This window comes from Triturus cristatus, chromosome 3_2, assembly GCF_964204655.1.
Source record: "Triturus cristatus chromosome 3_2, aTriCri1.1, whole genome shotgun sequence".
Classification (NCBI taxonomy): Eukaryota; Metazoa; Chordata; class Amphibia; order Caudata; family Salamandridae; genus Triturus; species Triturus cristatus.
In genome coordinates, this window is record NC_140584.1 from 1,088,814,000 (window position 1) to 1,088,835,219 (window position 21,220).

Below are 21,220 nucleotides of genomic sequence, written 5' to 3' on the forward strand. Positions count from 1 at the left end.
AAATTAACTCAAAAACCAGGCAAATTTTTAAACTCAACAGCAAATTGAGTAACAATTTATAAACAATTAATCACAAAAACCACAGAGGCTATTGGCTACTGGGTACTCTTTTTAACATCTAACAGGCATGAATCATTTCAAACACAATTCTCAACGTAGACAGTTATTATTCATAAATTGTGTTATCCAAGTAGGAGTGGACGCCGACGCGTTTCGAGTCCCTACACAGTTTTCAGGGTTCTCTTCAGGGTTTGTGACTGGATAGAATCTGGAAATCAAAGAAATCCAGAAACATTTCGTTATAATTTTACAACTATCTCTCAGTTAATCCTAAATGCTGCGTTTTAATCTCAGTATTGTAAGGAATGGTACCTGTTTTGTAAATCTGCGAAATCGAGTCTTCTTTATGGGCTAAAGAGTAATAAACTCATTGGTAATTGTGCTGTTCTGTGTATGGACAGAAAAACCATATTTTAGATGTGTGGCTGTTTCCAATTTTAGAGACTTCTAATTATAACATAGAAAGTAATGTGTGCAAAGTAATGGTGCTCCAACTTACAATCAGGTTCTTTATATTCGAATGAGCTGAAGGCATCAGCGGGCCATGTCTCTTTCTTATTTTTCTTTTTTTTATTATCAACAAGCTTTATTTCGGCCAAAATTGACCTTAAAAAGCAAATGATGCAAGACATTCATAGCCAAAAGTTGAACAGTAATAAAGTTTCATCAAGAGCAAATTATCAAAAGATGGCCAAAGTACATTTTAAAATTGATCACATATCATTACAATAACATTTCACAATGTTAGAATAATTTAAAAAGAAATTGGAAAGATTAAAAGGTTTAAAATCAGTTTGAATTTTAAAAAAAATCCAATAGAAAATATTTTAAAATTGCTTTGGTGAGTCTAACAGCACCCTACGCCTGAGCCACATAGCGTTAAGAAAACGAGATACCGTAAGACTATAGGGGGTTGGGTGTCTGATCTCAATATTCTATATACCACTGCCCACACCCCAGATTACTACAAAGTGGTACGAGCCAACGCCGTCTGGCTAATTTATATCCAGGACAGAAAAAAAGAACATGCAAGTCAGACTCATCTTGACTGTTGCATGCAGGACAGCCACAAGAGCTATGTTTTGACCATTTGTTTGTAAAAAGCATGAACCGGCAAGGTCCCTAATCTAAACTGGATGTATAGCTTCCTTGCCATGGGTGGCTGAATTTTATCCAGAAAGTGCTCAAAAAGATACTGCGCTTTAATATTTAAAAAGTCAGCAGTTAAGGACCCAAGTTTGATGTTTCTCTGGTTATCAACTAATCTTAGCGATCTGTATGCTCTAACCAGTTCTAATCGAGGGATAGTTCGAAACACTTCTTCAGGATTGCTCCAGAGACTCGGAATACCTAATCTCAGACATAGGTCTTTTATATGTACAAACCACGGTAATTCTACCACCCCTGGGAGTCGCAAAACCCCCTTGAGCTCAGACTGATAAGCTACTAGTTCGGAGGTCGCCCACAGCCTATGCCAAAAGGTCAATGGTCTCAATCCAACCGCCTCAGTAATAGGTCTGATTCCCAAGTCCAGGATAGGGGGATAAGAGGGGTGCTTGGTGGTAGCCCAAGAAGCTGTCTCATAAAATTGTTCTCAATCTTAGCCAATCCACCAGATGGACAGTTGCCCCAAAGTTCTGCCCCATATATTACTGCACTCCTAACCTGTACTTTATAGATCTCAGCCACTAGGCCCGGCAGTTTGTATGACGAGTTCCTGAATGTTTTTACAATTCCCCCGACCATCTGTGCTAGCCTCAGACCTGCCTTGTCTAGTTGCGACCCCCATTCGAAAGTCTCAGACAATGTAACACCCAGATAATCAGAGACAGTCACTCTCTCCAGCAAAGTGCCATTAAAGGAGGGGTTTGGTCGAGATGTTTTAGCTGGATTGAAGACCAAAAATTTGGTCTTAGATGTATTAACCTCCATCCCCCTATTTATGCAATATAAAGAGAAACTGTCAAGAATCCTTTGGATGCCCATGGGGGACTTTGATAACAACAAGGTGTCGTCAGCAAACATCATTGCTGGCACCTTGCCATCCACCAATTTTGGAGCATCCTTATCCACAACCTCATTTAACTGGGCCACCAAAGCAATTAATGAAAAGGCAAAACAAGGTAGGGGCCAGCACACACCCCTGTCTTACACTTCTATTAACTGGGAACCAGGAAGTCAATTCCCTGAATCTCTCATACCTTACTTGAGCGAAGTTGCCTTCAAGCAGTCGTATGATCATTGACAACAAGTAGGACGGAATTCCCAGTTGCTCACATACCTCCCACAATTTAGCTTGAGGGACCAGATCAAAGGCCGATTTAAGGTCAATAAATATCATATAGAGGCTGCCACCCTCTATTGATACCGTCTTCCAATATAATAACTGGAGCCGAAAGATTTGGTCAATAGTTGAGAGAATTTTCCAAAAACCAGCTTGATACACACTCAGAATTTCATGCTCCTCCATCCAGGAGTGTAAACGCTCGAGGAGAATCCTAGCGAACAATTTCTGAGTGACGTCAATCAGGCTGATTGGTCTGTAGTTGGTAGGCAAAAGAGGAGAGCCCTTCTTAAAAACTGGGAAGATTTTGGCTCCTAACCAGGTGTCCTTCATGCCATTTAGGTCCCCATATATTTGGTTCCTCCCGAAATAGATCCCTGGGAATTTTATCTAGTCCGGACGCCTTCCCAAGAGGGAGCTTCCCAATAGCATCTAAGACTTCTATTAAGGTGAACCCTTGAGAGTCTTCAAGACACATCCCTGGAGTTGCCAAAGATAATTCGTACATTCTAAGTCTGCCTCAGTGGAATACAAGGCTTAAAAATGGGACTTCCATGCGGCTGCAGCAATTCCCAGTGCTATTGCCTGTGGTAACAAGCGACCAAAACTTCTTCATATCACTGTTGGTCAGAGCTGATTTAATAGAACTCCATCGTTCTAGCTCCCAATCCTTCTTAGCTAGGTTTATGATGTCCCGAAAGAGAGACCTTTTAAGTTATTGAACCAAGTTTGTTTAACACCCTTGCTTACCCTGGAATGCATCAGGGGATTACAAATATTAGTCAATCCAGTTGTCAGTTCCACATGCAACTCCTCCACTCTACTGATGGTTTGAGGAGAACCAGGTGACATGACAGCCTCTTCCGATTCCATTAAGGGCATGATGACTAAAGAATACAATGCGGCTGCCTTGTCGGGTGACTGCTTAAAAGTTACCCATTTGATTCTCCTTCTTGAATCGGCAAGTGTTAAGTTGCCGGGTACAGAAGTGCTAGTGGCCAAGGGATTAATAATGTCTCGAGGATCCAACTCCAATATCAGGGCGTTGTGATCACTGTCATGTCTCAGCATGACAGCAAAATAAACAACCCACTGCCATGATCTTGTTTCCACTAAGATATAATCCAACAGAAAGGATTGGCCTGATCTATTAAAGATTAACTTCCCTGGCTGATCTGATTTAAAACGGTCATTACACGCCCTCAAAGAATAGAATAAAGCTAGTGCATTGATCTGGAGAACCAGAGGGGTCCAGGCCATGATCGAAGACATTTGAGCGGCAGAAATTAGCCAGAGGCAATAATCATCGCTAGGGAAAACATCTGTGGGAGTGATAAGGGGCTCAAATTGGCAATTAAAAGCTTTCCCTATGATCAACCTTATCTTCGGAGATATTAGTTCAATGAACACGTTCAATAGATCTATGGTCGGGGATTCCTGTCCAAAGCTTACGGAACGAGAATAGATGTTGATAAAATCTATTTTGATCCTCGAGGGAAAGGTAAGTACAATACACTGCATATCATCCGATGAGGTGTTTAACTGTTCTACCGTGCAATCCAGGTGGTCAGCAACCCAAGGGCATAAACCCCCCGAAGGTCTGTCCCTTCCCCCCGTCGTAGCCCACACATTGAAGGTTATATAACCCCCCCACAAAATATCCTCCCTTGCCCAAATCTCCTGAAACATACACACATTATGGTCACCTACAAACTAACTTCAATCTGGAATTTCCAATTTACTTTTTATTCCGGCAATGTTCCAAGATAGAACCTTCAGTGTGTGGCCGGACTTGCAACTATCATCGTGTGCATGAAGACTAGTACTGATGGAACTTTGGGTGACCTCTGGCCAATAAGGGTGCCCTTCTAACTGAAGTAGAAGTTAAATGATCGGGAGACACGAGAGCAGGGATGTTGGGCAGATCCAGACCAGGCCCACCACGATCCGAAACTTTCTGAGGAGTTTCAGGTTGTTGATCTACTGATCCAATACTGATCCAATACTACCAAAGATATTCTGATTCTGTGACTCACTATCGCTCACCCCTGGTGCCCTACTGACCCGCCCAGCCCCTAGACTGAGAATAGAACCAGCCAGTCAGTCCACCTCCTCAAGAGCCCCATATCTATTTGCTACTGAGATGTTGAAGAATGTTCTAGGGGTTTGACAAAACAGATCATTTAAGCTAAAGAGAGGTGAACTAGACTGTTGACAATCATTAATAGTTTTAAGTTTCTGGTGTGGGGGCCAGAGGGTGTGAGACCTTGGGGGATAAAAGTATCCCAAGGGCAAGATATTTATTTTTCCACAGAGCACATGGGCGCTACCAAGTCTACATAAATTCTCACACACCAGTTTGGGTGATTTAAAGGAAAGAACAATACAGTCCCCGGGAAGTGTTTTCTCCCTTCTCCCGACCCAACCTACTCTTCTCACCATTTTAAATTCATTAAACAAGGCCTCTGATAGTCCGGTTCTGGTCCCGAGCCACCAAAGAGCCTTGTTTCTCAGTGCCTCCCAAGATTCAATTGACTTGAAAGTAGAGGCCGGAACATTTGCCAAAATTAGAGTTAATGGAGTAGCTTCAGGCGGCAAATCCAGCCTCGCCTCCTCTCCAACCCTGTGTACTAGTGGCGGAATAGATGTCAGAACAGTGGGACGGGGATTAGCGTGAGTGGGAGCAGGATTAAGTGTTAGGGTGGAAATACTCTTAGATCGCATAGGGGCTTTGGCTGGAGCACAGGGGGACTTCACCTGGCATGGTTTGTCTCTGGTAACACCCTCCACAACTAAGGGATTACAGATGGGGCTCTCAGCACAGGTTTCTTGGCCTTTACTTATAAAACCCTCAATGGCCGTTAGCCTGGCCAATACTTGTTCTATAGAAGTTATAGCTTGTGTTTGAGATATTTTGATACCCGCACTATCCCTTTCACACTGTAGGGTGCCAATAGGGCTGATCAATTTAGTCACAGTAGAGATGGACTAAACGCCCCCACCGGAAAAAAACTACTACCAATTAGCTCTTTCAAAGAAGTAAGAACAGTATCCAGATTAGCCCCCCCCCCCACAGAGTCCACCACTTTGTGTCCAGATACATTGCATGCAGAAGAAGCGGCATCAGTTTGTGTACTGACAGAGTGGGTTCTGGACACATCGGAATCATTTCGGCAAATACACTTCCGTTTGGATTTAACGGCACCCGCCCCTCTCCTTTGCTTCTGTACCATTTTTCTCGACTTAACCACTTTGTTATCGATGACCCTAGCAAAGGGAATTGGCGGTCCGTGACCTTGTTGCATTCGTTGACCCAAATGACAGGACCAAAGGAAGAGTACCACTTTCGCGTAATGGCTTCAGTTGATTTAAAACAACAGGGAGAAGATCAGATGGTGAAGCGTCACAAGGCATTAGGGAAACCAACGATAAACGCCTTTCCAGGGAGTCAGGCTCCAACGATAAACGCCTCTCGGTAAGTTCGATTTCATGTGAAACCATCGATTCTGCCCTAATGATAAAAGCATCCAGGGTACCCGCCACATCATTGTGCTTGCTCATTCTAACTAGCGCCACAAAGCGTGGCCCTTTAAACACAATTAAATGACTGGATAAAAACAACATCTGCACCGAGAAGGTCTCACAAACAAACCAAGAAAAAAAAAAAAAAGAAAGTTGGTGTGGGCAGCTGGATATAGCAGTATTAGCTGTATAAAACTGCATACATTTATACTAAGATTCGTAACAGTACCTTAAGACATATCGGAGTTCTGAGAGGTGGCCCAGCCCAGCCTCTTCCGGGCGTTGACGGGCCTGCCCTTCACCCGCACGTGTCCCGCGCTGCGTGAGCCCGCTGTTTCTTTTTATGGTTTAAATCTTTTATTGACATTTCAAAACACACAGAGAAACACCAACAAAGGAAATTATCAACACCTTGCGTGTCCAAAAAGAGTGGGCGGGCCCCTTACCCCTATGCTTAAAATCCAAGCCAGACTTTGCCCTCCCCGGAAATGCCATAAGGAGTTCCAGTAAGGTGCCGTTTAACAAAAAAGATCTAACCCCCCCCACTCCCTCCCCACTCCCTCCCCACATTCCACGTCCATCTGTCTCTTCCCCCCCCCCCGCTGCCTCTGCAAGTCTTGAGCCCTACTCTTCCTTCTGCTCTTTGGATAAACGCAGCAAGCGTAGATAGCGGGGACAAGTGACCTCCCGAAATTCGGAGGACAACAGCGCCAAAAAGGGTTTCCACAGCTCTCCATATTTGGAGCCCTCCCCCGCCAGCGTTAGCGTGAGCTTTTCCATGCCTAGGACATACCACAACCGATATAACCATCCCGTGAAAGTTGGAGTGTTGGGAGTGCGCCAATGAATAAGTATGTTTTGTGTCGCTGAGCCCAGCGCTATGGCTATCTGCTGCCCCCTACGCGATTTAAGTGGGTAGGTCAGAGGATTTGGGAGGCCCAACAGTGTGTACGCCGGGAAGCGCGGTATCACAGTATTAAAGTGCTTGTCCACCTCATCGAGCACCTGGGACCAGTATGGCTGGACATACTCACACTACCAGAGTCAATGGGTCAAGGTGCCTATCTGCCCACAGCCCCTCCAACAATTTGCGTCCCTCGTCCGGTCCATAGCGTTTAAGCGCTCTGGAGTGTAGTACCAATAGGTCGCAACCTCCGCTGTTTCTTTTTAAGCGCCTCCAGGCGCTTTGATTGGTTGGCGGCTCCGGGTGCGAGGCACCAGGCAAGGGAGCAAGGAGCAGCTGATAGCGGGACACCGCTGTTTCTTGTTAAGTGCCTCCAGGCGCTTTGATTGGTTGGCGGTGACGGTGTTGGTTGGTGGCTCCGGCCGCGAGACACCGGGCAAGGGAGCAAGGAGCAGCAAGGAGGTCTCAGCGATCACGTGTTCGAGGGCCCCGTAGTTGATGTGGTGGGTTGCCAGCAGCCTGCTGTTAACTTCTAAGGGAGCACGGCTGAGACATACGCAGGGGTCAGTCCTGACTTCGTCCGGCTCCGACGGGTCCTCTGAGTCTGCTGCTCTGGCTCTTCTAATGTGCCACTTAAATTGTTCCATATAGTCATTAAGATTTTTCCATCACTGGTTACTGTTTTGTGAGGACAGTTATCCCATCATGGCATTTTTTTATTGCACTCACTTAGCAAACATTGACATTTACTGGTATATCCAATCAGCACATGGTTCCCAGTATCCAACACACAACCAGTCAGCACAAATTCTTGAAGTACAATTAAATCTAATAACCACAAATTTTATGGCCAGTGATTGCATCATGAACAGCTTCCATCATGCCTTGTTAGCACGTCATGTTCCAGTTAGCACATGAAGTACAGCATAGCGAATTTCCAGTAAGCACATGAAGTACAGCATAGCAAATTTCCGTTATATCCTGGCCAGTTTCTGATACACACATTACATATAGCATGGTGTATTTCCATTTTGTCTACTTAGCACATCACTACATAGTATGAGTACGCAGATTCCTGTATGACCTGTTAGCACATTTTTTTTATTAAGTTCACTTACAACAGCCCAATCGTTTTCTATAGTGCTTAGTTCAAACATCATTGATACATTCTATTATGCCCAGTTAGGATATCCTTCACAGTGTAAAATGTCCTAGATTTAGTAGCGGAAACTTTTCAATTCTATTATGGACACAGAGGCGAGGATTATGCTATATCCTTTCTTCACTTTATTCACAGCAGCCTCAACAACAGAGAAAATAAAATTCCTTTCCCATAACCCCCAGGGGAAGAATAACATACGCCTTTTTTATTGCCCATCACCGGAGTAGTGTTAGGACCACCAAACACCCGTTGAGGACCCTGTTCTATAATTCTTTCTTGGTTGGGCTTCATTCCTTCTTCTGCTTTTTTGAAAGTCCATGTTGCCTTAATCTAGTAAAAGCAGCACTGGTTTTTACCTGAATCCCGGCAGATTTTGCACTTTTTATCAATCCTATTTATTTACTTGTGAAATCCTATACCTCTTCTTTGACCGCATGTCTTAAATCTAGAGACTGCTTAAATTCAGTAAGAACTAGGAACAACTGAACTCTTGTTTGTCTGGTTAATTGATTTTAATAACTGAATTCTTATTGTGAGTTTCAGCGGCAGCAATAAATCATGCAGTTCATTAGCAAAGTAAGTCTGTCAAGTAAAATAGCACTCAAATCACATAATATGAATTGGTGGTTATCCTTCATGTACCCTATTTTAACTGTAACATCTGCCATAACCTGATTAACAATCTACTGCTAATGCTTACAACTTGGGGGAAGGTGCAGATTTGGGATCTCCCCAGAACTAACTGCAAAGCGGTTAGCACCAGTATCAATTTCAAATAATACGGGGTAGCCATTCACAACTTTGGTCTACCTCTAGAAGTTTACCATGCATGCAATCCTCCTCCCCCCTCAGGCACCGTCATTGTGAATTAGTTTCTGGTGAAAACTGAGGACAATCATTATACAGAATAAATGGGTTCTGCCGGTACCCTGGATTAGATCGCCTTTTATATCTCATGTTTTTCTGTATCGCTGAAGCTATGGTCATATTCGTAGGGAACTATCCTTGACTTTGTATATTTTGCCCAGGATCTGGTTGGGCACGGATAACCAACTGTATCTGCATCTGATTTGTGTTTTGATGCAGCTGAAAAAGAAAATAATTTTGTAATCGTATGGATTTTGACCACTTTTGCATTTCCAGTGTCTAATTTTGCAATAGATATTACAAACAGTGCTTCTCCAACAAATTAATATTTGCATCCACTCATGAATTATTCACATATGCTATTTGCTCCACCACAACGCTGTATCTGCACCATCTCATTTCCCTTTCTGACATTTTGCATCCCATGCCCTCCACTCGTCAATACTCTTACTCTGCCAGCACATCACACTCTGCTAAATATGAGAACTAAGGGGTCTATTACGATTTGTCCGCCCGCCACTGTAACGGCAAATGGGACCGCCCGCTATATGTGCGGCGGTCCCGCGATTGGAATTAGGATGCGCCCACCACACTGGCGGGCGCATCCTGCATTTGTTACATTGCGGCGGTTGGTGCTGTCAGCAGCACCCACCGCAATGTAAAAAAGGCATGTTGTGCATTTGCATGCACAATGTGGCAGACACCGGGAGACATGGTTCCAAGCAGGTTTTGCTGACCTGAAACTAGTCAGCTTCACCCTCGAGCTGGCTGACACTGCAAAATTACTTGGATTCCCCCACTTCCTTAAAAAACATAACACCAGGTAAACAAAGGCATTACACAGACTGTGGCATATCTCATCAAGGGCCAAAAGAAATGTGGTCACATCTCGCCCATGCTAGAGGAACTGTGCTGACTCTCTTTCCAAGCCTGAATAATGTTCAAGAATGATTGTATCATCTACAAGGCCATCAGAAGCATCACCCGGGCCTACCTCCCTAGGCCAAAAGCAAAAACCAGAGACAAAACAATGCCAAACCGAGGAACCCAGAGACACTTATCCAATATGGTCAAGTTCTCCTGTGGGTTCCTTCCTGTTCACTGCGATCCAGGCATGGCCAGGCCTCATCCTGACTCCTCTTCTTCCACAGTGGTCTAGCACCATTCTACCATTGCAGCTCTGTACTGAGAAGATGATCACTGAGTCTGTGATTAAATGGCCAGACCACAAAAAGAAGTGGAAGAAGAGGAGTTCCTTGAAGTTCTGAGCTATGGTCAACAATTCATATGTGTATAATAGGCATAGAAAGAAGCAAAGTGCTGTGAAATAATTCTACCTATTGTCACCTATGTAGATAACCTCACTGATCGTCTAGTAAGTTTGGCTGGGCAGGTGCACCTGTTTCTACCGTACATGTACAGACTGAGGAGCATGTGGATTTATTATCCTACCTCTTGGTTGGCGGAAACATATCAATGGGTCTTCACAAAAACCTTGGGGCAGTAATTCTTTGATACACTCTGGATATCTGGTGAGGCTGTCCCTGCCTGACATGACTGTTTCGAAGGAGGAAATCATAGATTAGTCCGCCTACTATAACCATCCAGAGAAACAGGTTAACCCGGAAATTAAAGTTATGGCTGATCCAGGCAGAGGTTTTGTTTGTTATTGTTTTTTCCGGAATAGGTTTTTTTGAATGCCATGAGAACCTTTTATCAGGCTAGGTCCCCAAACATCTGGGTTCTGCCAGCATTAATACTGGTTGATGAAACACTGAGTCATGTTCTAGCAGTCTCCACAACAGAAATTGCAGTGCATACTCTAATGGCACTATATTTAATTTACAACAAGAGCACCCATATAAGGTCGGCCTGGGACCATGGGAATCATGTAATTATAGACAACAAAAGGTCCCTAGGGGCAAGTAAAAATAGAGAAGGGAATCAATAAGGACCCAATCAGTGCTTATTTTTAAAGACTTGTCCAGCCGGACAGTGGTCATAAATTTTACTGATATAGTAATTAAGCAGCAGTTACAAAGAGAATTCGCAAAGTTGGACACAAGCCTGTGTTCCGTACAATAAAATAGGGAGAAAACATAAACAACAAACAAGGTTCAGTGCAGGAGCAACCTTGCTCCCGCACTGCCGGATTCCTAAAATCACCCCGTATTCGCGCATTGCCGCGGATCGGGATAAGCCCCTTGAAGCTGCTTCCACCAGTCGCGGACCTTGCCGACTGCTGGTAATTGTATCCATTCATCGCGTACTAATTCTGGATTTCCTTAATTTTCCTGTCCACGTGTTTTGACGCGGCTTGCAGCGAGCCCCTTCCACACGGCCTCTCAAGTCTTGTGATTGCCGCACTCTCTCCATTGTACTTCTAATTCCATCCAGCCTCTATGACCCGGACCGCGGTCTACGCATTCTCCCTTTTGATCCCGGTTAAATTGTACAGGCCTTACTAATGTTGTCCTGATGATGATCCTAATATTGCGTGTGTAGGATCGAAACGCCGTCGACACTTGTACACACCCTATATGTTCCTAACTATACTATGCTTTATACATAAGGGTGTCCTATGTAATGTTTGTTAAGTTTACTTTCCATTCCCTGCCAATTGTAACAAACATTCTTTTGCCTGAACCTTGTTTGTTGTTTATGTTTTCTCCCTATTTTATTGTACGGAACACAGGCTTGTGTCCAACTTTGCGAATTCTCTTTGTAACTGCTGCTTAATTACTATATCAGTAAAATTTATGTCCACTGTCCGGCTGGACAAGTCTTTAAAAATAAGCACTGATTGGGTCCTTATTGATTCCCTTCTCTATTTTTACTTGCCCCTAAGGGACCTTTTGTTGTCTATAATTACTCTAATGGCACTGGCACTCTCAGGTCCCATAGTCCCATGGCTTTGTTTCCATGCGGGCCTTGCACCTGCTGTCCGTCGTGTCATCCCCCAGCGAATCCTCTGGAAGTGCTGCTTATTCAGACCTGGCACCTCTCCTGAAAATGAGGACATCTCAGCTGATGAGGCTGCCTCTTTTTCCCCTAAATCCTTAATTTTTATGAAGCTTCATGTAACAAAATAAACACAAAAGCTCTGCAAACAATCAATACCTCTTGATAACAAGTACATGTTCCAAGGATGAAAATATCTGTATCAGGAAAACCCCTATGTTCCAGCACAGTCTGTATTGCTAGTGCCAGTCTCTCTTGAAGGGAAAGCATTGACCTCCACCATGAACATAGGAAGAAGGACACACAAGTGCTAACCACTCCAATTGTTGTTAGCTTCAACAGGCTAACAGCAATGCAATGTTAGTGAGTTTCTGTTTTCACTTTCTCAAGAATTTGATTACTACTCCTCCATTGTTCCCTAAAATATGCAGAAGTGAAATAAATTATTGCTCAATCTTTGCAAAAAGCCAACTGTGGCAAAGCAACGGATGTCCAGGACCTCACAGACATTTCTGATAAGACTATTAAATATGTGCTCTATGTGCCCCAGAAGGCCTGGTTGAAGTTGCAATATTACAAATAGGATGCGCTAGGTAAGGTGGCTATGGTTTTAGTTAAATTGTGAGTTCCATTCAAGTGGTACCAATCAAACAAAGGTCCGCGTATTCAGACCTTTAAGTCCTTCAGGGTGAAAGTTACGCTATGCTCCAAGACTCCAGACCTTACATTTCATTATTCTTCCTTGACTTAACAGACCAAAGCAAAATACTTCAGGACAAGACCTAAGCTAGCCCAATTCGTTCAATAGAGGCTAAAACCTCAAAATGGCTACTCAGTTGCAGGAGATATTATACCCTCCCAGTGAGAGGCTCTCCATTCACTACCGTCACTGGATTCAGATAGATCACATCCGTCTCCTGGATGCTTGCTCCTGGACACTGCTGTTGGTGAGGAATGATTAATTACACTGTTCAACTCCCTTAGCAAACTGATTAAGGCAACCCCTGACTCTTTCAGAAAGAAGTGGAAAGGTCCCTATTTTTGGAGACAAAGGGTGCTTCCACCTTCAGGTAGACAGCAGAGCTACTACTCATATTACTAGTTAGCAAAAAAGCAAGGATGTGGACACTGCTCAATTCTTGATTTATATTGTCTGAACCTCTTTTGAAAGTTCAGGATATTAATTCAGGTCAAGCTCCGGTAGCACTTCAGAACCCATAACTGATTATCCAATATAGATCAGCATGGTGCATAATTCCATAGGTCTATTGGTCTGGATCAAAGTTCATGTGGCTCATCATGTAAGTATCAGTATTATCAGTAAAAGGGGCTACTTTTTGGTCAGTATAGGCTAGAATGTATTCACAGATATACTTGCCCTATTCGTGGCTGCAAAACCCCATCACTGCCCTTTCCCAAATTGCTCAGGGCTATGTCCTGGGAGGTGGATGCTTCCAATTTGGATCCGGACACAGGTAATTTCTCCTGCAGAAAGAGGTCTACTGCTCACCTCCATTATGGTCTGATTGGTCCAGGGACATAAGACTTCAATCCTCCTATAAAGAGATGGTTCTTTTTTTTTAGATTTATCGGACAGAATAATGGGATCAATTACTTGGACATCTAGCACAGACCTATTCCAAATAAATACATTTCTGCAGTCGTAGACCCGCAACCCAAAGTTGCTCGTAAGGTGCCCCATTAGCCTACCACCACCACAAATGTTAGTAACTGTGAACTCACTTCAGAATGAATAAAGAGCCCACTGAGGGCATCTGTTCATAAACCTTTAATGGGACATATTAGACACACCCCTTCCAATAAACCTGTTGAAATTCAAGCCATTCATCCTTTCAAAGGCTTTCCATGCAAAGGTTTGGTTCAGAATGGTTATAGTATATAATAATATCACCATGGCCCTCATTAAATAAGGTCAATGATTCATGACAACTCTGCCAACTGTCTATAGAAATGGGGCATCTCCCATAGAATAGTCATTCTTATGGTTCCAAAATCTAAAGGAACTTAAATAGAGAAGAGATTGCTTCAGTAGTCTTTCCCATTCACCCTACGAGTGGCAAATGATTTAGGTCAGTGGTTCTTAACCTATGGGCCAGGGACACATGGGGGTCCAAGAAAACTACTCAGGGGGTCTTTGACAGCTTAGAAAATTAAATAGTATTAACAAAGTGTATATAAAGAAAGAAGCGAAATGTAACATTTAAAACGTTCTGTAAATGTGAAGGAATTTGACATTCGAGGCTAAACATTAAGTTTTTATCCTCAGATTTATTCATGAGAGCAGCAAGTGCATCAAACAGAATATAGTATGGATGATGAATGACCTCAATTGAATTTGGAAAAGCTCCAACTTTCCAATAAAATTAAACATTATGATATTTCGGAAATTTCTCAAATTGACTGGCTTTATTGTTGCAATCAGATTACGCGCCTGTCCCCAAATTATCGTATGCGCCTTATTCATTTTAAATATTTACACAGGCTTTACCGGACTCCCATTCAACTGCACAAGATAGGACTTATTCCCAATGATAGATGCCTGCGCTGCTCTGCACCTGTGGCGGACTTCTTCCACCTTGCCTGGCTGTGCCCCCGGGTCTCCGCATACTGGCGTGAGGTCTGTGCCGCTATTTCTGAGATAACTTCGTCACTGGTCCAGCCCGATCCTCCGCTTTGCCTCTTAGACTTTGTTAAATTTTGCCCAGATGCCTCCCGCCGCTTGATCGTCATGCTTCTGGTCCTTCCGCGGCGTAGGGTCTCTATGTGCTGGGGCCGCAAACCCGCGCCCAAGTTCGCCCTTTGGCTTGAGGATGCATTGCGCTGCCAGACTCTCCTGTCCGAATTCTGGGACCTCATGCCTCCTAGATCCTGTCCACTCGACATATGGGGCCCCCTTGTGTCTTACCTTCTAAGCCGTAATTCCAAGAGTACAGTGACCTCTCCCGCGCTCCCTGCCGGCGCTCCGACTGCGGCGACCGCCGATGAAGGTCATTGAGTAGCTCGTCCCCTGCCCTTACTCTCTACAGCTGGTTCCATCTCTTCCCCTCGTACCCGTGCCTTTCACCGTCACTCGTCCCACTAGGTGCTCTTACACTACATCTGTTATGCTTTTCTTTTCAACGATATGTACTCTAGGTCAACCTCACTGAATACAATTGTATTCATGTACATGGTACTCTGATTTGGTGCAATTTTGTATCTTTCCTATGCAATTTTGTTCAATAAAGGTTTTTGAAAATAAAAAAAAAAGCCATTATGATATTTCTAATATTTGTTTTTTAAATAAAATAATTCATTATTTGTGTATGTCTTTGATGAATGCTTGTTTCTGTATTTATTGTGTATTATTTTGTGGCACAGATCATTGAAAATGCCTTGGCCGGGGTCCCCGGCTTCCAGTATTGACTCAGAGCGGGGGTCCCAGGTTTCAGTAATAAATAAGTCAATATGTTAAGAACCACTGATTTAGGAAGTCTGTTGAGATTTGTATATTTATTCTTCAAACTGCTATAGTTCAGAGAATCCTTCAAAAGATCAAACACAACCTAGAGTCATCACCGTGACCCTAACCAGACTTCCCCCAGTCTGCTATATGGACATCCTGCACCTCTCTGAAGGAGACCGCTCAGCTTTCTCAAAGGCTAGACCTAATAATTGACAACGGAAGGATCCTCCTTCTTGCTCTAATACTGCAAATCAGTGACTACGGGTTTGTGGGGAGCTAAGCTTTGCCAACTTGAACCTCTTTTCAGACTTCCTGGATGTTTGGATGGCTGATAAAAAAAAAACACATTTACAGTTCCCAATATAAGAGTGAGTGCATGTTATGTTACCGGACACAGTACACCCCCCATAACTGTTGTGTGTTAATGGCATGTTGTTTTATGATGTACCTGGTGGAATCAGGTGTACAGGTACACACCTCTAAAACCTAGCTGGTGACCATTGTGGCCTACAAAAAAGGCGTGGGGCTTTATTTGTCTACAAGGAGGTATTTAATGCTATATTACATGTTTGATGCATCTGTTCCCTCCTGTTCCAATTGCAAAAAGGATTACATCTGGTATTTCCACTCTTCCTGACTTACAGGACATCTCTTCCACTGAATGTTTATTATCTTTCCACTGGAGTCAAAATATGCTCCACTCATGGAGCTACTGAGATCAGCTTTGAAGGTCACTCAATGCAGATTGTACAAGCACTATGTGTATCTTGTATCACCACAAATGCAGATTGTACAAGCACTATGTGTATCTTGTATCACCACAACACAATATGCAATTTGGTCTGAAGTCACGCCCCACCAGCAGGCTACACCCCCAGCAACAAACGGGGCCGACCGAGCCCAAACAGCAGCTGCGAAGCACCAAGAAAAAAGAAGCAGCCGGCACTTGGATGCCACCGCAGGGACCGAAGACCCCCCGAAGCGTGCTCCACACTGTCCGTAGCCCAGACATGGACCACGGCAGGAAACCACCAGGAAGCACAGGAACACCCACTTCATCGCCAAAATGTTGAGTCCAAGGATCATCAACCGCCGAGTAAGCAATCACCAGTACGTGGGAAATACTCTGTTCCCATCCTGGTTACACACCAGGAGCCTTTATTGTGTAAATAGTCCCACCCCCAATCGTCACGAGAGTGACCACCTGTGTATAACTCAAGGGGGAGGTCCACTAACACCCCTCCGGGCTACGGCCATAATGGTCCGCACCACATCACAAGACAGAGATATAAGACAAGGATTGTGTTTGGTTGTGTGAGAGATAGAACAGGAAGAGGAGGGATCTGGAGAGAATCCTTTTAGCCTAGCTGAATTAGCAGCATTGAACAAATCCACCATTAGTGTCAATGGGCCAGATGTATCAAAGAATAGTTTTGCGATGTTTTAGAGAATCGCAAAACTATTCTCCGTGGGTGTGGGGGAAGCCTCCTCGGGCACAACGGATCCCCGTCCCGGGCCTTTGGCAGAGTGGCAGGCTGGGGGACATGGCCCAGGGCTGGAGCAACCGACCCAGGGCCCAGCGGGGCCCAAGGACCCAGCTGGGGCTCCCTGGCCTGGGTGCGCAGGGGAAGCCTCCACGGGCCTGCGGGACCCCGTCCTGGGCACCCTGCCACGCGGCAGGACCGAGGACAGAGCCTGGGGTGTGGATGCCGCCCTCCCTGGGGACCTCAGGAGATGGAGTGTCTCCGGGCCCGGCGGAACCCCATCTCATGCCCCCTGGTGGAGCGGCAGGCTGGGAGACTGAGCCCGGGGCCCCTGGACTTCGTCTGGGCTCCCGGGCACAGGAGATGCCTCCTCATGCCCCAGGCACCACACCACACGTTTGCCCAAGGGATGGCTCCCTGGCCTGGGTAACATCCTGGCCCATCCAGATGCCGGCTGAGGACTGCCTGGCCGAGAGGGGTTCCGGAGTACCCTGTCCCTAGCTATCCAGAGGAAGGGTACCCCCTCCCCCCCTTTCTGGTAAGCCGTGTGCACCGCGGGACTGAGGGGACCCAAGGCACGGACGTTGCTGACCTCCTGGAGCCCTGGATGGGATCGGGGAGGAAAATGAGCCCTCATAGGGACTTCCAGGGTAGCCCGGCCATCTGGTCACCCCATTGGAAAGCATTGCGTGCGACCAGATGGCCGAGGGGATAGGTGCGACCAGATGGCCGAGGGGATAGGTGCAAACAGATGGCCGGGTTTGAAAGTCGAGGCCATCTGGTCGCACTGTGCCCCAACGAAAGAATGAGTGGGCAACAGGGCATGGGGGTCCAGAGACCCGGGGCCTCAGCCATGGGGGCTCCAAGGAGGAGCCGATGGGCCCATCCGGCCCGCGGTCACCTTGACAAGCAGGAGAATCAGGGGAGGCCCGCAAGGGACCGACGGACCCCCGTTGGTGGAGCGGCAGGCCGGGGTACAGGGCCCAGGGCTGGAGCATCCGACCAGGGCCCGGCGGGGCCCCTGGACCCAGCCAAGGATCGCAGGGCCCAGAGGTGCAGGAAAAGCCTCCCCGGGCCTGCGGGACCCCGTCCCGGGCATCCTGCCACATGGCAGGACCGAGGACAGAGCCCGGGGTGGGAAGGTCGCCCTTCCCGGGGCCCCCTTGAACCCAGTCGAGCAGATAGAGGCTCCAGGCGGGGCCCCTGGACCCAGCCGGGGATCCCAGGTCCAGAGGCGCAGGGGGAGCCTCCCCTGGCCCGCCGGACCCCGTCCCGGGCACCCTGCCATACGGCTGGACCGAGCACGGAGCGAGGAGGCCGCCATCCCCGGGCCCCTGGAAGCCCCTGAACCCAGTCAAGCAGAGGGAGTATCCCGGGCATGACGGAACCCCATCCCGGGCCTTTGGCAGGGCGGCAGGCCGGGGGACGGGCACAGGACTGGAGCACCTGACCCGGGGCCCGGCAGGGCCCTTTGGACCCAGCCGGGGATCCCAGTCCCAGAGGCGTAGGGGGAGCCTCCCCGGCCACTCCAGACAGAGCCCGGGATGGGGAGGCCGCCCTCCCCTGGGCCCCTGAACCCAGCCGAGCAGATGGAAGCACCCCGAGCACAACGGAACCCCGTCCCAGACCTTTGGCAGGGCAGCAGGTTGGGGGACAGGGCCCTGGGCTGGAGCACCCAACCCTGGGGCCCGGCAGGGCCCTTTGGACCCAGCCGGGGATCCCGGGCCAGAGGTCGGACTCCAACGAACGCGTAGCAGGCATCGTACTCAGTCCAGTCGTTTGGAACTGTGTATCATTTGGTCGAAAACAAGGGCTGAAGACCCTCGGCTGGCTTGTAGGACGGGGGCTCCCGCACCCTGGGGCCCATCGGACAAAGCCCAAGCCCCGGGCCCAGTAGGTACCAGCTTCCAAACCCTAGCCAGGCCGGGGATAGCTTTCCCGGGCACCGGTGGAACCAGGTCCCCAGCACCCGGACCGTTGGCTGGCTAGCAGGACGGGGGTTCTCCAGCACCCCATGGCCTGCCGGGCGGAGATCACGCCCTAGGCCCGGTCCCTGCTCCCGAAACCAAGCCAGGCCGGGGAGAGCCTCCCTTGGTGCCGATGAACGGCCAGACCTTCGGCTGGCTTGCAGGATGGGGGCTCCCGCACACCGGAGCCCGCCGGATGGAGCTCGAGCCCCAGGCCCGGGCCCAGCTTCCAAACCCTAGCCAGGCCGGGGAGAGACTCCCCGGGCCCCCGGTGGACCCTCTGTCCCCAGCACCCAGACCCTCGGCTGGAACCAAGGAGGGTTAAGCCCAGGCCACGGCGTCTCCACGACGGTCTTCTCGGGGAGCCCATTTTTCTCGACCATTAAGCCTCCACTAAGGGCTTACAGAACTCTGAGGAAGGACAAAAGTTGGAGCTAGGCCGGGCATCTGTTCACCCAGCCCGCAGGGCCATCTGGTCACCTGACCCGCAGGGCCATCTGGTCGCGCAGCCATGCCACCAGATGGCCCGGGACTACCCAGCCCCCAGGTGGCCTGGGAGGATGCCGTGCCCAGTCGCCCTTGCAGTCCGGCGAGGGTGGCCAGGCGCTCCGAGGCAGCCGCTCAGGAGGCTCCTTCCCCGGGGCTGCTCCTCACCTCCCTGCCAGACTTGCGTGGGAGCAGCAGGAAGGGCAGGCCTGGCCGGCCCAGGCCACCTGGTCATCCTGGTGACCCGCGGGGGATGGTGGCCCCCGTCCCCGTCCCCGCACCCCGATTGGGCAGGGACGGGAGGGGGAGGCCCCCGTGCTGGAAGGCACGTGGTGGAGGCAGCCTCCCGCAGGCCTGCGTTAACCCCTCTGTGTCCCTCCGGCCGGCCCGGCGGCAGAGGGACCCACCCCTGGGTGTGGTGGAGGAGGGCGTACCCGGGCGCTCACGCACGGAGAGACAAAAGATTGGCTCAGAGGATGACTTTCAATAGATCGCAGCGAGGTAGCTGCTCTGCTACTTACGAAACCCTGACCCAGAATCAAGTAGTCTACGAATGATGTAGCACCGGGTGCCCCACGAACACGTGGTGCACTAAGGGCGATGAAGGCAGCCCCCTTCCGTCACACTCCGGTCCCCAAGCGATCGGCTCTACGTGCCGGACCCCGGAGAGAGGCAGACTATCCCAGGCCAACCAAAGCTCCACGGCACTGAGGTATCGTTACGGTTTAGGGGGGATTCTGACTTAGAGACGTTCAGTCCTAATCCCACAGATAGTAGTTTCGCCTCATTGGCTCCTCAGCCAAGCACATACACCAAATGTCTGAACCTGCGGTTCCACTAGTACTGAGCAGGATTACTTTTGCAATAACACATCATCAGTAGGGTAAAACTAACCTGTCTCACGACGGTCTAAATCCAGCTCACGTTCCCTATTAGTGGGTGAACAATCCAACGCTTGGTGAATTCTGCTTCACAATGATAGGAAGAGCCGACATCGAAGGATCAAAAAGCTACGTCGCTATGAATGCTTGGCCACCACAAGCCAGTTATACCTGTGGTAACTTTTCTGACACCTCCTGCTTGAAACCCAATAAGTCAGAAGGATCATGAGGCCCAGCTTCCACGGTCTGTATTCATACTGAAAATCGAGATCAAGTGAGCTTTTGCCCTTCTGCTCAGCGGGAGGTTTCTGTCCTCCCTGAGCTCGCCTTAGGACACCTGCGTTAACGTTTGACAGGTGTACCGCCCCGGTCAAACTCCCCACCTGCCACTGTTCCCGGAGCGGATCGCAGCCAGAAGCGAGAGCCCCACAGGGCTCGCCCTCCGCCTCACCGGGTAAGTGAAGAAATGATAAGAGTAGTGTTATTTCACCGGAGGCCCGAGGGCCTCCCAATTATCCTACACCGCTCATGTCTCTTCACAGTGCCAGACTAGAGTCAAGCTCCACAGGGACTTCTTTCCCCACTGATTCTGCCAAGCCCGTTCCCTTGGCTGTGGTTTTGCGAGATAGTAGGTAGGGACAGTGGGAATCTCGTATATCCATTTGTGCGCGTCACTAATTAGATGAGGCATTTGGCTATCTGTACCACCTCGCGGTGGTTCATTCTGGGTTATTATGCTGCCCAACAGCGTCAAATCGGTTTTGCTTCCAACAATACAACATTTGTTCGCTCCGGAGTACAGCCACACTTTAAGCTGTCCTCACTGGAACTGGGGTCACGTATAGGCCAGAGATAGTACACCCTGCAGTACTATTCCAACAATATAAAATGGTCTACAAACAGTCCTGTTTAGCAGGACATCAATAATCAATGCAATATGTAGTGACTATGTGTATGTAATTACTTGAGACCTATTTTTCATTCCAGACATTTCAATAATCATGATGTACACATTTGTATCTACATTATTATAATATAAGCACACATCTTAAAAAATACACATCTATAAATTGCACTTCTAGTTAGAAAATACACCTCTATAAAAATTCACATCTATAAAATCCACATCTATCCTAATTCTTGTGCCAACTATAAACGATTATGTAACTGTTGAAG

At 47.6% G+C, this 21,220-nt stretch overlaps 1 protein-coding gene and 1 pseudogene across 4 annotated transcripts in view; both read right to left on the reverse strand.

Annotated features, from left to right (window-relative positions):
• LOC146859179 (gap junction gamma-1 protein-like) overlaps nt 1-21,220 on the reverse strand; it is a 136,818-nt gene that overhangs the window by 10,807 nt on the left and 104,791 nt on the right. The gene's annotated exons all lie outside the window — the stretch shown is intronic.
• Nucleotides 19,622-20,636, reverse strand: LOC146859180 (28S ribosomal RNA; annotated as a pseudogene).